Source organism: Macrotis lagotis, chromosome 4, assembly GCF_037893015.1.
Source record: "Macrotis lagotis isolate mMagLag1 chromosome 4, bilby.v1.9.chrom.fasta, whole genome shotgun sequence".
NCBI classification, from domain to species: Eukaryota; Metazoa; Chordata; class Mammalia; order Peramelemorphia; family Peramelidae; genus Macrotis; species Macrotis lagotis.
The window spans coordinates 52447318-52459785 of record NC_133661.1 but is presented as its reverse complement, the minus strand read 5'-3'; positions in this window follow the sequence as shown (position 1 = coordinate 52459785).

Here is a 12468-nt window from a genome sequence, read left to right as displayed (position 1 = left end):
GTATGCTGTACTGAAGGAAACCATCGTAACTTGCTAATGACTGATAAATCCAACCATCCCAGTTCATCCCAAGCAGGAACTTGCTAGTCAACAAAGTATTGTTGGGAAAGTTGTTAAAACCGTCTGGCTAAGGATTCTATACTTTGACATAAACAGGAGGAGCCCTCTCCATGGAGAGGGGAAGGATTAAATTTCAGAAGGCAAAATGCACAATTTTGATAATAAGCTAGAATTAGAATTGACTTAAATGGGGATAGAAATGAGAAAAAATTTGAACTTTATAATAGCCATCTTCTAATTGATATTGTCAAAGGATATGAATGTATGATTTTTGGAGAAATAACCTTGAGAAAATTACTTAAACCACTAATTAGAAAAATGCAAATAAAAGCAACTTTGAAGTTCCATCTCCTTTATCCATCTTATTGGCAATACCCATCATTGTCAAAGATAGGTAAAAAGGGAAAATGACATTCTAGACAAGTTGTTGGAAAACACCATTATACTTGGTGGAACTGAACTAGCTATTCTTGGTTTGTTTTTTATTTTTTTGGTTTTTGCAAGGCAATGGGGTTAAATGACTTGCCCAAGGTCACACAGCTAGGTAATTAAGAGTCTGAGGCCAGATTTGATCTTAAGTCCTGATTCCAGGGCCATTGCTCTGTCTGCTGTGTCACCTAACTGCGCCTGATGCAACCATTCTTAAAAGCAATATGGAACAATACCTAAAAGTCCATTAAATTGTACATGCCCTCCCACCCAGAGATATCAGTAATGAGATAAAAAAGGAAAAAGATCTTGCACAATATAACAGCTTTGTGGTGGCAAAGGAAGTTGATGGTATCATCAACTATAAAGGGACCGAACAAGTTACAGGTAGGAATGTAATTGAATACTTTTGTGTTATAAGAAATGGGGAAAGGGATCATTTCAGAGGTGAGTGAACATCAGAAAATATTGTCAAGACACCTTTGAAAGCTTTATCAATGACCAACTATGATTGCAAATTAGTCAAGATGAAATATCTCCACCTCTTGCTAGAGAAATGTACTTGGAATGTTCATTGGGACATCTTTCGGACATGACTGGTTTAGGAAATTTCTTTTGCTTGATCAAATGTAATAAGAATTTTATTTTTCTTACTCTTAAAATGGAATAGGGGTAGGTTGGGTAGTAGAGAGGTGAGGAAGTAGAGAATGAAGATTTGAAAATCAAATTTTTAAAAAAGATTAATAACATCTATCAGATTTGAACAAGTTATAATCAAGGGGAAATTTAGATTTGGACAGAGTTTGAGAAACAAGTTTCACTATTAATAACTAGGTCTATTTTTTATCAATGCTTGAAGTTTTAGTAAAAATTGATCATGTTAATAGGGCACAGAAATATTGCAATAGATGTGAAAAGGCAGAAATAAATGCTTTTCAGACCATTAACAATAATCAGATCAGGGAACATATAAGGCACACCCAAATGAAGAATTAGTAATGAAATTTTAGATGAATGGGTCAAAAAAACAATTGATATGTGAGAAATGAGACAAATGATGAAATGTCATACCAAAAATTATAATGCAATCTTCAGGACAAAAGAATCCCTTAGACATTAACAAAATGAATTAATGAACTATTCATTTTTTAAAAGCAATTTTTCCAATTATAAGCAAAGATAGTTTCCAACATTCATCCTTTTTGTAATTTGAATTCTGCATTTTTATACTTTCCTCCTCACCGCTCCCCATATGAAAGTAATTTGAAATAAGTTTTATACACACACACACACACACAGTCATGTTTAACATTTCCATATTAGTCATGTTGTGAAAGAAGTCAGAACTAAAACAAAGTAAAACATGAGAAAGGAAAATAATCCATAAAATACGTTTCAAAAGTGAAAGTAGTATCCTTTGGTCTTCTGCTCTTGGAACTCTAATTTTTTCTCGGGATGTGGATGACAGTTTCCTTCGTAAGTCTTTTAGAATTGTCCTTGGTTACTGAATTGCTGAGAGGTCCATCAGAGTTGATCATCTCACAGTGTTGCTGTTAATATTTACAATGTCCTCTGGGTTCTGATTATTATTATTTTTTTAGGTTTTTGCAAAGCAAATGGGGTTAAGTGGCTTGCCCAAGGCCACACAGCTAGGTAATTAGTAAGTGTCTGAGACCGGATTTGAACCCAGGTACTCCTGACTCCAAGGCCGGTACTTTATCCACTATGCCACCTAGCTGCCCTTTTTTTTTTAAAGGTTTTTGCAAGGCAATGGGGTTAAGTGGCTTGCCCAAGGCCACATAGCTAGGTAATTATTAAGTGTCTGATGCCGGACTTGAACTCAGATTCTCTTGACTCCAGGGCCGGTGCTCTATTCACTGTGCTACCTAGCTGCCCCTCACTGTGCCACCTAGCCGCCCTGGTTCTGCTTATTTCAATGAATTATGCATTTAAAAAAAACAGAAAAGAGGAGAAACTAAAAATCTATAATTTGAAGACTAAAAAGACTGGAATTGATAAAAGTAGGAGCTGTTTTTTTTTTTTGTCTAGGCATGGGGTTAAGTGACTTGCCATAGGTCACACACTTAAGTATTATGGATTTGAACTCAGGTCTTCCTGACTCCAGGGTCAGTGCTCCACCTAGCTGCTCCCTATACCAAACATTTAAAGAATAATTAATACCAGTTCACCATAATTGTTCACAAAAATTGAAAAGGAAAGCCCTTTATCAGACTTTTTTAAGACAAATTTTGTCCTGTTATCTGAACTAGAGAAAGAGAATTATAATGTCATTAATATATATATTAATTCAAACATTTTAGATAAAATCTAAAGCAAAAAAACTATGGCAATTCATCCAAGAAATTTACGAACAAGTTGAGTTTATTCTCATAATTGGTGTTTATTGAAATCCTACCATGTGCTAGTCATTACCGTAAGTAAGCATTGAGGATATAATGAAAGGTTAATGATAGTGGGGAGATGATAAGAGGACAATGCTGTACAAACAATATGCAGGGTAAGTTGGAGACAGTTCTAGACTGAAGGCACTAGTATTAAGTAGGGGCAGTAAAGTGTTTTAGTTGGAACCTGAAGGGGACTGGGGAAATCAGGAGACAAAAGTCATGGGAAATTCCTGTAATCAGGAGATGGACTATCTTGAAAAGGAGGCCAGAGTCATTGGATGGAAGAGTATATTGGGGTAAGGTGTAAGAAGATGGAAAAGGTAGGAGGTCAGTTAGTGAAAGACAATGAGAGGATTTTGTACTCTCCTTTGGAGAAGATAGGAACTACTGGAATTTAATGAATGGGGGTGATGGTGTGGTGATATGCAATTTAGGATTAATTTGATAGCTGAATGATGGATGGACTAGGGTAGGGAGAGACTTGAAGTGGGCAACTTGGTGGCTGTTAAAATAGTTCAGACATGAGATGAGAATTTGCACAAGAGATGAGATAGATATATTTAGAGGGAGAAAAAACAGGACTTTTATCATTGATTGGATATTGGGGGTGAGAGAAAGGAATCAAGGATGATACTTGGTTTCAAGGTGAGCATGGTGGTGCACCCTACAGTAATAGGGATGTTTGGAAGGGAGTAGGGTTTTTTTTTGGGGGAAAATAATGAGTTCAATTTTGAACATGTTGAGTTTAAAATACCCAAAGGGCATCCAGTTTGAGATGCTAATTGGCAGTTTGAGAGACTGGAGAGTAGGAGAAATGTTAGGGCTATGTAAGCAGATATGAGAAACACCATTGCAGAGGTGATATTAAATGCATGGGAGATGATAGAATCACCTTGTGAAATAGAGTAGTAGGAGAGGAGAAGAGGAACCATTATAGATTTCTGGAGGATTCCTGAAAGTCCAGTAAGGGAGACTGAAAGAGAGGAAGCCAGGAAACAGTAGCATCACAAACCCCTAGAGAGAAGAGTATCAGGAGGTGAATGATCGATCAGTTGTGTCAAAAACTGCAGAGAAGTCAAGAAAGTCAAAGATAGAGAAAAGGCAACTCAGAGACCTGGAGAGAATAGTTTTTGTTAAATGATGAGGTTGAAAGTCAGACTGTCAGAGAATTAAGAAGAGAGAGGATTAAGGAAGTAGAGACATCCATTACTTGACCTTCTGAAGGAGTTTGAGCACAAAAGGGAGGAGAGATTTGGAATTATTGCTAGTAGGGATGGAAGGATGAAGTGAGGTTTTTTTAGGGTGATGGAGGCATGGGCATGTTTGTAAGAAACAAGCAGACAGTAGATAGGAAGAGGCTAAAGATAAATGAGAGGAAGTGTTATAGAAGATGGAATGTAAAGATGGTTCAAGATCAACAAAACATAATCATAAGAAAAACAAAAATATCCTAAAATTATGACTTTCTTAATAGATGCAGAAAAGCCTTTTGAGAAAATACAAAATTTATGATAAAATTTTTTATAAAGTGTAAGCATAAAAGACCTTTTAAAATCATTAAAAATATTGAAAACCAAAAGCACCATATGCAATATAGATATACTAAACACTTTCTCAATAAATACAGAAATAAGGTGATAATGACCACTCTCATAATTATTTGATATATCTCTTGAAATACTTGCAGTATGAATAAGGCAAAAGAAAGAAAGAAATTAAAGGCATAAAGCCACTTAAAGAGGAGATAAGACGTTCTTGATGACGATGGTTTATTGAGAAAATTCTACAGAATCAGCAAAGATACTAATTGAAACAATAGTTTCACCTGACAGCCTATAAAATAGACTCATAAAATAGCATTTCTGCATAATAATAAAATCCAGAACACAGTAATAGAAAGGAAAGTCTTGTTAAAAAATAATTAAAAGTGCAACAGATATTGGGATGGTGGTGGCGATGGTGGCGATCTACTAAAGCACAGAGAATACTTGGATAATTGTTCAATTATAATGAGCTCCTTAATGAAATACAAAACAACTTTAAGTACCTGAGGTCATATTCACTCCTCAACTGCTTAGTGCTTGAATAGTAAAAATGAGAATATGGCACAAGTTCATTTAAGTTTATAATGCTATATCAAACAAATTATCAAAGGGGCATTTTATGTAATACAAAATTCATTTGAAAAAACACAAGATCTGGACTATCAAAGAAAATAATCAACAAAGGTAGGAATGCAGGGTGAATAGCACTTTTAGACTCTGGACCATGTTATAAAACCACAATAATAAAAACCTTTTGGTATTGGTTTAAAACTAGAGAAATAGATCCAAAGAACAAATTAGACAAGGGAGAATCAGAAACAGTGACACTCAAGAACCCAGTATTCAGTAAACTTGAAATCATAAATTATGTAGGAAAACACTCTTTATTTTACAACTCCTGGGAAAAGCAGCCTGGTAGAAATTAGGCTTAGATCAGCATTTTTTTTCAGTTAATTTAGTATTTTATTTCCCTGTTACATGTAAAAACAATTTTTATCATTCATTTTTAAAATTTTGAGTTCCAAATTCTCTTCCTTCCTCCTTTTCCAACCCCCAATTGAAAAAGCAATCATTCAATATAGCCTATATATGTATAACTTAAAAGTGAATATATGATTCCATAAAGTCATTCCATAAAAATTTAGAAGAGAGACAGGTTATGTATCTTTCACAGCTAAGTGTAGGGAATGCATTTTTAACCAAATAAGACATAGGAACAATTGTAAAAGATAAGCTAGTTAATTAGGCCATAAAATCGAAAAACTTTTGCATAAATAAAATTAATGCATCTAGGACAAGAAGGGAAGGGGTCCAATAAGAAAATTTCTCATTATATCCAGTTTTTAGATAAAGATTTGTTATCCAAGATAAATGAACAATTAACAGGTATGTGTATGTATCACTAGAACTAGTCTTCATCAGATATGTGGTCAATTTGGTCTTTGATAATGAAGGTCAAAAAAAGAACCAAGAAGCAGTCAGTCATTCAGGTAATCAGTAATTATTAAGTGCCCACTATGTACCAGCCACTGTTAAGTGGTAAGTGACATAAAGAAAAGAAGACAGTTCCTACTCTCAAGGCGGTCATAATAAAATGGAGAGAATATGCAAGCAACAGTTATGGACAAACAAGACATAGACAGGATCAAATGGAAGTAATCAGTAGAAGGACCGTTAAAACAATTCCTTTGTAGATGTGAGATTTTAACTGAGACTTGAAGGAAGCCAGAAGGGAATACTCTCTAGGTATGGGAAATAACCAGTGAAAATGCTGGGAACCAATATGAATAAACTGTTCTTGAAAGAAGAATAGTGGGGTGGTTAGGTGGCACAGTGGATAGAGCACCACCCCTGGAGTCAGGAGGACCTGAGTTCAAATTTGACCTCAGACACTTAATTACCTAGCTGTGTGGCCCTGGGCAAGCCATTTAACCCCATTGCCTTGCAAAAACTTAAAAAAAAAAACAGCAAGGCCCTTCACAACCATATGAAATCATGTTCCAAATTATTAATAGTAAGAGAAATGAAGTGAAACCTTAAGGTTTTAAATTTGCATTTCTCTTACTATTAATGATTCAGAATCAATTATTAATGATTCAGAATCAGATTTTTTTCCTTTCAGAAATTCAGAATTCAACCAGTGTGGCAAAGACCCAGACTAGGATCTAATCTGTAAAAGAAATTTTAATTTTAGACTGATTTTAAGTTTAGACTAATGGGTTCATTCCAGCTCATTGTGTTTACTCAGACAAGGCTGAAAAATAGGGAAAAATGTGGGTCTTCCCTTTTGTCAGATCAGTGATATGGAAATTGATGTCTCTTTGACCAAGACTTGGGTGATCCAAGTCATGACTTCAAGACCTCATAGAAATATATTCCTATCACCTTGTTTGTAATATTCATTCTCTCCTTAATTTTTTATCAAGGTGATTGCCACCCTCAGGAATACTTTTCCAAGAGTATATAAACTATTAGCCCCTTGCCATGAGGGGTCTTGGACAAATGAGAGTACCTCTTTCATTTATTTATTCTTTTACTTGCTTATTCATTCATTTATTAATAAAACAAAAGGTAAAAAATTAAATTACCCAGCAACTATGTCTCTAACTTTTTAGATATCATACCTGACTTTACATTTATCCTCAGACACTCTATCAGTTGCATGACCCTTAAGTCAGACTCTGTCTTAATCCACTGGAAAAGGAAAGGGCAAACCATTCCAATATTTTGGCCAACAAAATTCATGTACAATATGATCCATGGGGTTGCTAGGAATCAGATATGATTGAACAACAATTTGTAAAGGAAGATGGTGGCTAGGCTTTGAATGCACAATAGGATTTTCTAGCCGATACTACAGGTAACAGAGAGTCCCTGGGGTACACTAGGCAGGGAATACCAAAGTCTGAGCTCTGCTGTAGAAAATTACTGGCAACTATGTTAAGGATGGATTGGAGAAGGGTGAAGCTTGAAGCAGGGAGATCAATTATGGGACTAATGCTGTAGTCAAGGGGAGATTGAGTTAAGGTGGCCTCAATGAAGAAAATGAAGGGATAGGTCAGATATTGTGCAGAAAGAAGTGTTTTGTCAACTGATTAGTGTAGTGGAAGAAAAAAAAGCTGAGGAATCCAAGATTCCACTGATGGTATAGAGCTCTCAACCTCCCAGAGGGGAGAAGGGACCCTGGAGTCCTTAGCTAAGACAAGCCTAACAAGCTCCACGATCCCTTCCTGGGTGATCTTTCTGCTCTCCTCCCTTCCTTCCCCTTTTCTGGTTAGCTCTCCTTCACTCCTCCTTTAAACTTATAACAACTTCATCCATTTTTCATCATTTATTCAATTTCTATTCAACTCAGCAAATATTACTAGCGAAGTGCAGGAACCTGGGCAAGTCTCTTAACCTTGTTTGCTGAGCTTCCTCATCTGTATAATGAGTTGAAGAAGGAAATGGCAACTACTCCGGCGTCTTTGCCAAGAAAAGCTCAGATAGGGTCACAAAGAGTTGGACAAGACAGAAAAGCTAAACAATAACTGAAAAAGTGTAGGTCCCTGCCTGTTGGGTGTGTGTGTGTGTGTGTGTGTGTGTGTGTGTGTGTGTGTAATAAATGAATCATATAATCCTGATCTGACAATAACTTTTTTATAAGATCACAGCATTGAAGGTCTACAGGTGGAAGGAACCTGTCCAGTCAAACCCCCTCCCATACCCACACCCGCATCTTTTCACAGCAGGGAAAAGAGTGTATCTTGCTCAAGGTCAGGTAGATCCAAGGTTTAAATTTAGGTCTTTTGACTCTAAAGGAAAAGACTAGCTTAAAAAAGTCCAGGTCAGCGACTACATTTGGGGCCATTGCCAGTTGTCCTGACTTAAGTCTCGCCATCAGGCTCCAGTGACTCTGGAGGAGAAAGTGAGGTTGATCATTTTGCATAGTTCTGCTTCACTCAAATCCAGTTCACTTGCAAGTGAAGATATTACCCTCCTGATGTCATTGGTCCTCTTTGGGAATGAAGGACCACCACCACCACCACCACCACCTACAACAACAACACAACAGTAACAGTATTCTTTCTACTGTACTTTGCTTTTACTTTCAACTTATGAAGCTTGCTCACACTGATTAAGGCCACGAGAGGGCAGAGCAAACCCTTCAACCAGTCAATGGCCAGTTGCCCAAGGGGTTGATTGAAGAATTTCTTCATACCTTCTAAAGCAGTGAACTGTGGATATTTCATTATATTTCCTTTACCCAGGCTTATCAGCATTTGAAAGGGGGAACCATTGATAAGACATAAAGGAGACTCTGTTTTTCATTGTTCAGAATCTGCAAATCGCTAGTTCAAGGTATGAGGCACCCCCAGTCCTACCCCCGTATTAACATTTCCCATCTGACTGGCTCCCTCTTGGACATTGCAGCATGTCCTAGGAACCTCTTCAATCTTGCAAGACTATTTCAATACTGGGACTCATATCTTATCAGTGATCCTGGGGTCGCCTCTTGCCTCTGATTGGAAAGAATTGAAAAATTTATTTCCCCCAGAAACTTCATTTAAGGAAGGAGCCTAGCCAATGCCCTACTCTGGACCTCTCTCTCATGTCCATCCCTCCCCCCTTTTCTATTTCCTTTTGCATATTATCTCTTCTGTACCCCTAGCACTTGGTAGAGTGATTGGAGCAGAGTAGGTGTTTAATAAATCTTTATAACCTGGGACTATAACCGTTAGAAATCTGAAAGGGACCTCTTGGTCACTTTGTCACCTTTCTTTGATTTGATCAAATGATTTGGAAGAACTTAGTTAATCGGAGGTCTCCTCACCCAATTCCTCCCTCCCAAACAAGGAGAATAAGGAGAACCTGGCATAGCAGGGAGGCATGACAAAGGGAACGGAAAAGAAGCAACACAGACTAGCAATATTGTGGAAGGCAAATCAAGCAAGAGAGGTAGCTTATCAGATGTATATGTGGTTAGAAAGGATCAGAAACAGGTAGATGTATGTGGAAGATATGTCTGAACCTGGGTGATTGGATGTGTGTGGTCATGCCATTCGTAGAAGTGGATGAGTATATGTGTGGAGAGAGGGTGAATTGCAAGAAGATGGAATTAAGTTTGGAAGATGTTGAGTATGGCATTTTGATAGGACACCGTGAAGGTCATCTTCATTGGCAGGCAGTTGAAAATGAAAGTGAAGCTAAGTTGAGAGAGGCAGTTCAGTTTAGTGCAAAGAGGGCTATAGTTAAAGTCTCATGATCTGAGTTCAAATCCTTCCTTTTTAATTTTGTAATTGCCCTCTTTGGGTCTTAGTTTCCTCATCTAGGGGGGAAAATGGGGGGCAGACTAGGGTGTCTCTAAAGTTTCCTCTGGCTCAAAATGTATGCTCTATTATTGAATATCTATTTGAGAGATACAACATGATGGTGATGGCAAGAGGAGGGGAGATATACAGTCCTTTAAGACATTGTTACTGATTTCCAGATTCTTACAGTTTATATAATAAGATGAACAGAAACAGAACAAACAGGAAAAACAGTGAAAGAATAATACTGTCTTTAGATGATGTGTACAAACACTCAAATCCAATTCACTTGCAAGTCAAGCCATCACCTTCCTGATATCATTGATCCTCTTTGAGAATGAAGAAGGAACAGCAACAACAACCCAATGAGATTGTAAGTGCTTTAGGAGGCCAGGGAAATAGATCATTGGGAATTGAATTGGTCACAAAAAGGCTTCACAGAAGGGACTTGAACTAGGTACCAGGGAATGAATAGGATTTCAATGAAGAGAATGAGTATGAACAATGAGGCTGACCTGGCTGTATGTGAGAATCCACATAGGCTAATAGTGGGGAATAAGCATAATATAACTTTTTACATCTGGAGTGATTCCTGTGCAGAGGTATAGACCCAGTAGTGGTTTTGCTGGATCAAAGGGGATGCTCATTTTTGTTGCCCTTTGGGCATAGTTGCAAATTTCTCTCCAGAAAGGTTGGATGAGTTCACAGCTCCACCAACAATGTAATAGTGTTCCAGATTTCCCACAACCCTTCCAACAATGATCATTATCCTTTCTGGTCATATTAGCCAATCTGAGAGGAGAAGCTTTAATTTGCATTTCTTTAATAAGTAATGATTTAGAGCAATTTTTCATATAACTATGGATTGCTTTGATCTCATCTGTAAATTGCCTTTGCATATCCTTTGACCATTTGTCTTTTTAATTTAATGTAATTGAAATCATCTAGTTTGTTTTTAGTGATGTTCTCCATCTCTTCCTTAGTCATAACCTGCTCCCCTTTCCATAGATCTGACAGGTAAACTAGTCCTTGATCTTCTAATTTGCTTATAATATTGTTTTTTTATGTCTAAGTCCTGTAACCATTTGGATCTTATCTTGGTAAAGGGTGTTAGGTGTTGGTCTAATCTAAGTTTCTTCCATACTAACTTCCAATTTTCCCAACAGTTTTTATTGAAGAGTCCAATAGCTGGACTCTTTGGTTTTCTCAAACAGCAGATTACTGTAATCACTTCCTGCTATTGCATCTAGTTTATTCCATTGATCCACTGCTCTATTTCTTAACCAATACCAGACAGTTTTGATATTCACTATTTTTTTAATGGTCTTTTATGCTACTAGTGATTGGTAGAGAGGTTAGATGTTCATAAATGTTGGGCTTGTTTTTCAGTCACTATGGTCATGTCCAACTTAGTAGCTCCATTTGGGATATTGTTGGCAAAGATACTGGAATGGTGTTGCTATTTCCTTCTCCAGCTCTTTTTATAGATGAGGAAATTGAGGCAAAGGTCAGTGACTTGCCCAGGGTCATACACAGAACTAGTAGATGTCTGAAACCTGGATTTGAACTCATGAACATGAGTTTTCCAGTGCTTTATCTACTACCCTACTTAACTGCCCAAGGCCATTAATGAAAGGCATTTAGGAGTGCCTTTAAGAATGATGGGGTTGGAGTCAGGAGTGCCTGAGTTCCCTTAGGTAACTTAATAGTTACCTAGCTGTGTGGCCTTGGGCAAGTCACTTAACTCCATTTGCCTTGCAAAAACCTAAAAAAAAATAATGACCTAGCTGTGTGGCCTTGGGCAAGCCACTTAACGCCATTTGCCTTGCAAAAATCTAAAAAAAAAAAAAAGAATGATGAGGGTGGGGGGCAGCTAGATGGCACAGTGCATAGAGCATCTACTCTGGAGACAGAAGGACCTGAGTTCAAATTCGAACTCAGACATCTAAATAATTACCTAGCTGTGTGACCTTCGGCAAGTCATTTAACCCCACTGTCTTGCAAAAAAAAAAAAAGAATGATTACAGAAGGTGGCAAAGTGGATAGAGCAGGTAGGACCTCCCAATGAAGATTATGTCAGTCAGTGCTATTTGAAAATGAAGGTCTGGAATGCCAAAAAAGACTGGGAGAAACCGAATAGTATAGTGGTTATAATCTATCGTTCAATCAACAAACCTTAAGTGTCCATAATGTAGTGGTAGGTCCTGGGGTTGCAAAATGAAAAATGAAACATTTCTTGCCCTCAAAACATTTAGATTCTTGTTAGGGTCTGTTGTGTGTGGGAGTACTTGGAGACCTTGGAGATTTTGGTGTACAGGGAGAACTTGTCTCTCTTGTCTCTCTGGTCTCTCACCCCTTCACTGATTGTCTGGGGGAGACTGAGGGAGTCCAAAAGGGAACTCAACACATTCTACTGAGAGAGAGCCATATATATATATATATTCATATAAGTGCAGACAGAAGAAATTCATTGTAGTTAAGTTAAAAACCACAATTGGGATGGCGGAGAGGGTAATGTCTGGAGCACAGATGAAGAAAGTGGAAGGAAGAATAACTTAGGAGGATAACAGACCTTTACATTTATGACACTTGAAGTTCTTTTTCAGCCCACATGGGCAGAATTGAGAAACATTGGGATTTCTTCTCCAGTTTAGTGCTATTTGTGGGTGCTGTTTGGTTAAGACCAGGGTCAAGGCAAATAAAAGACCTGTTCTTGTTGGTTTGAAGGTTTTTTTTTAG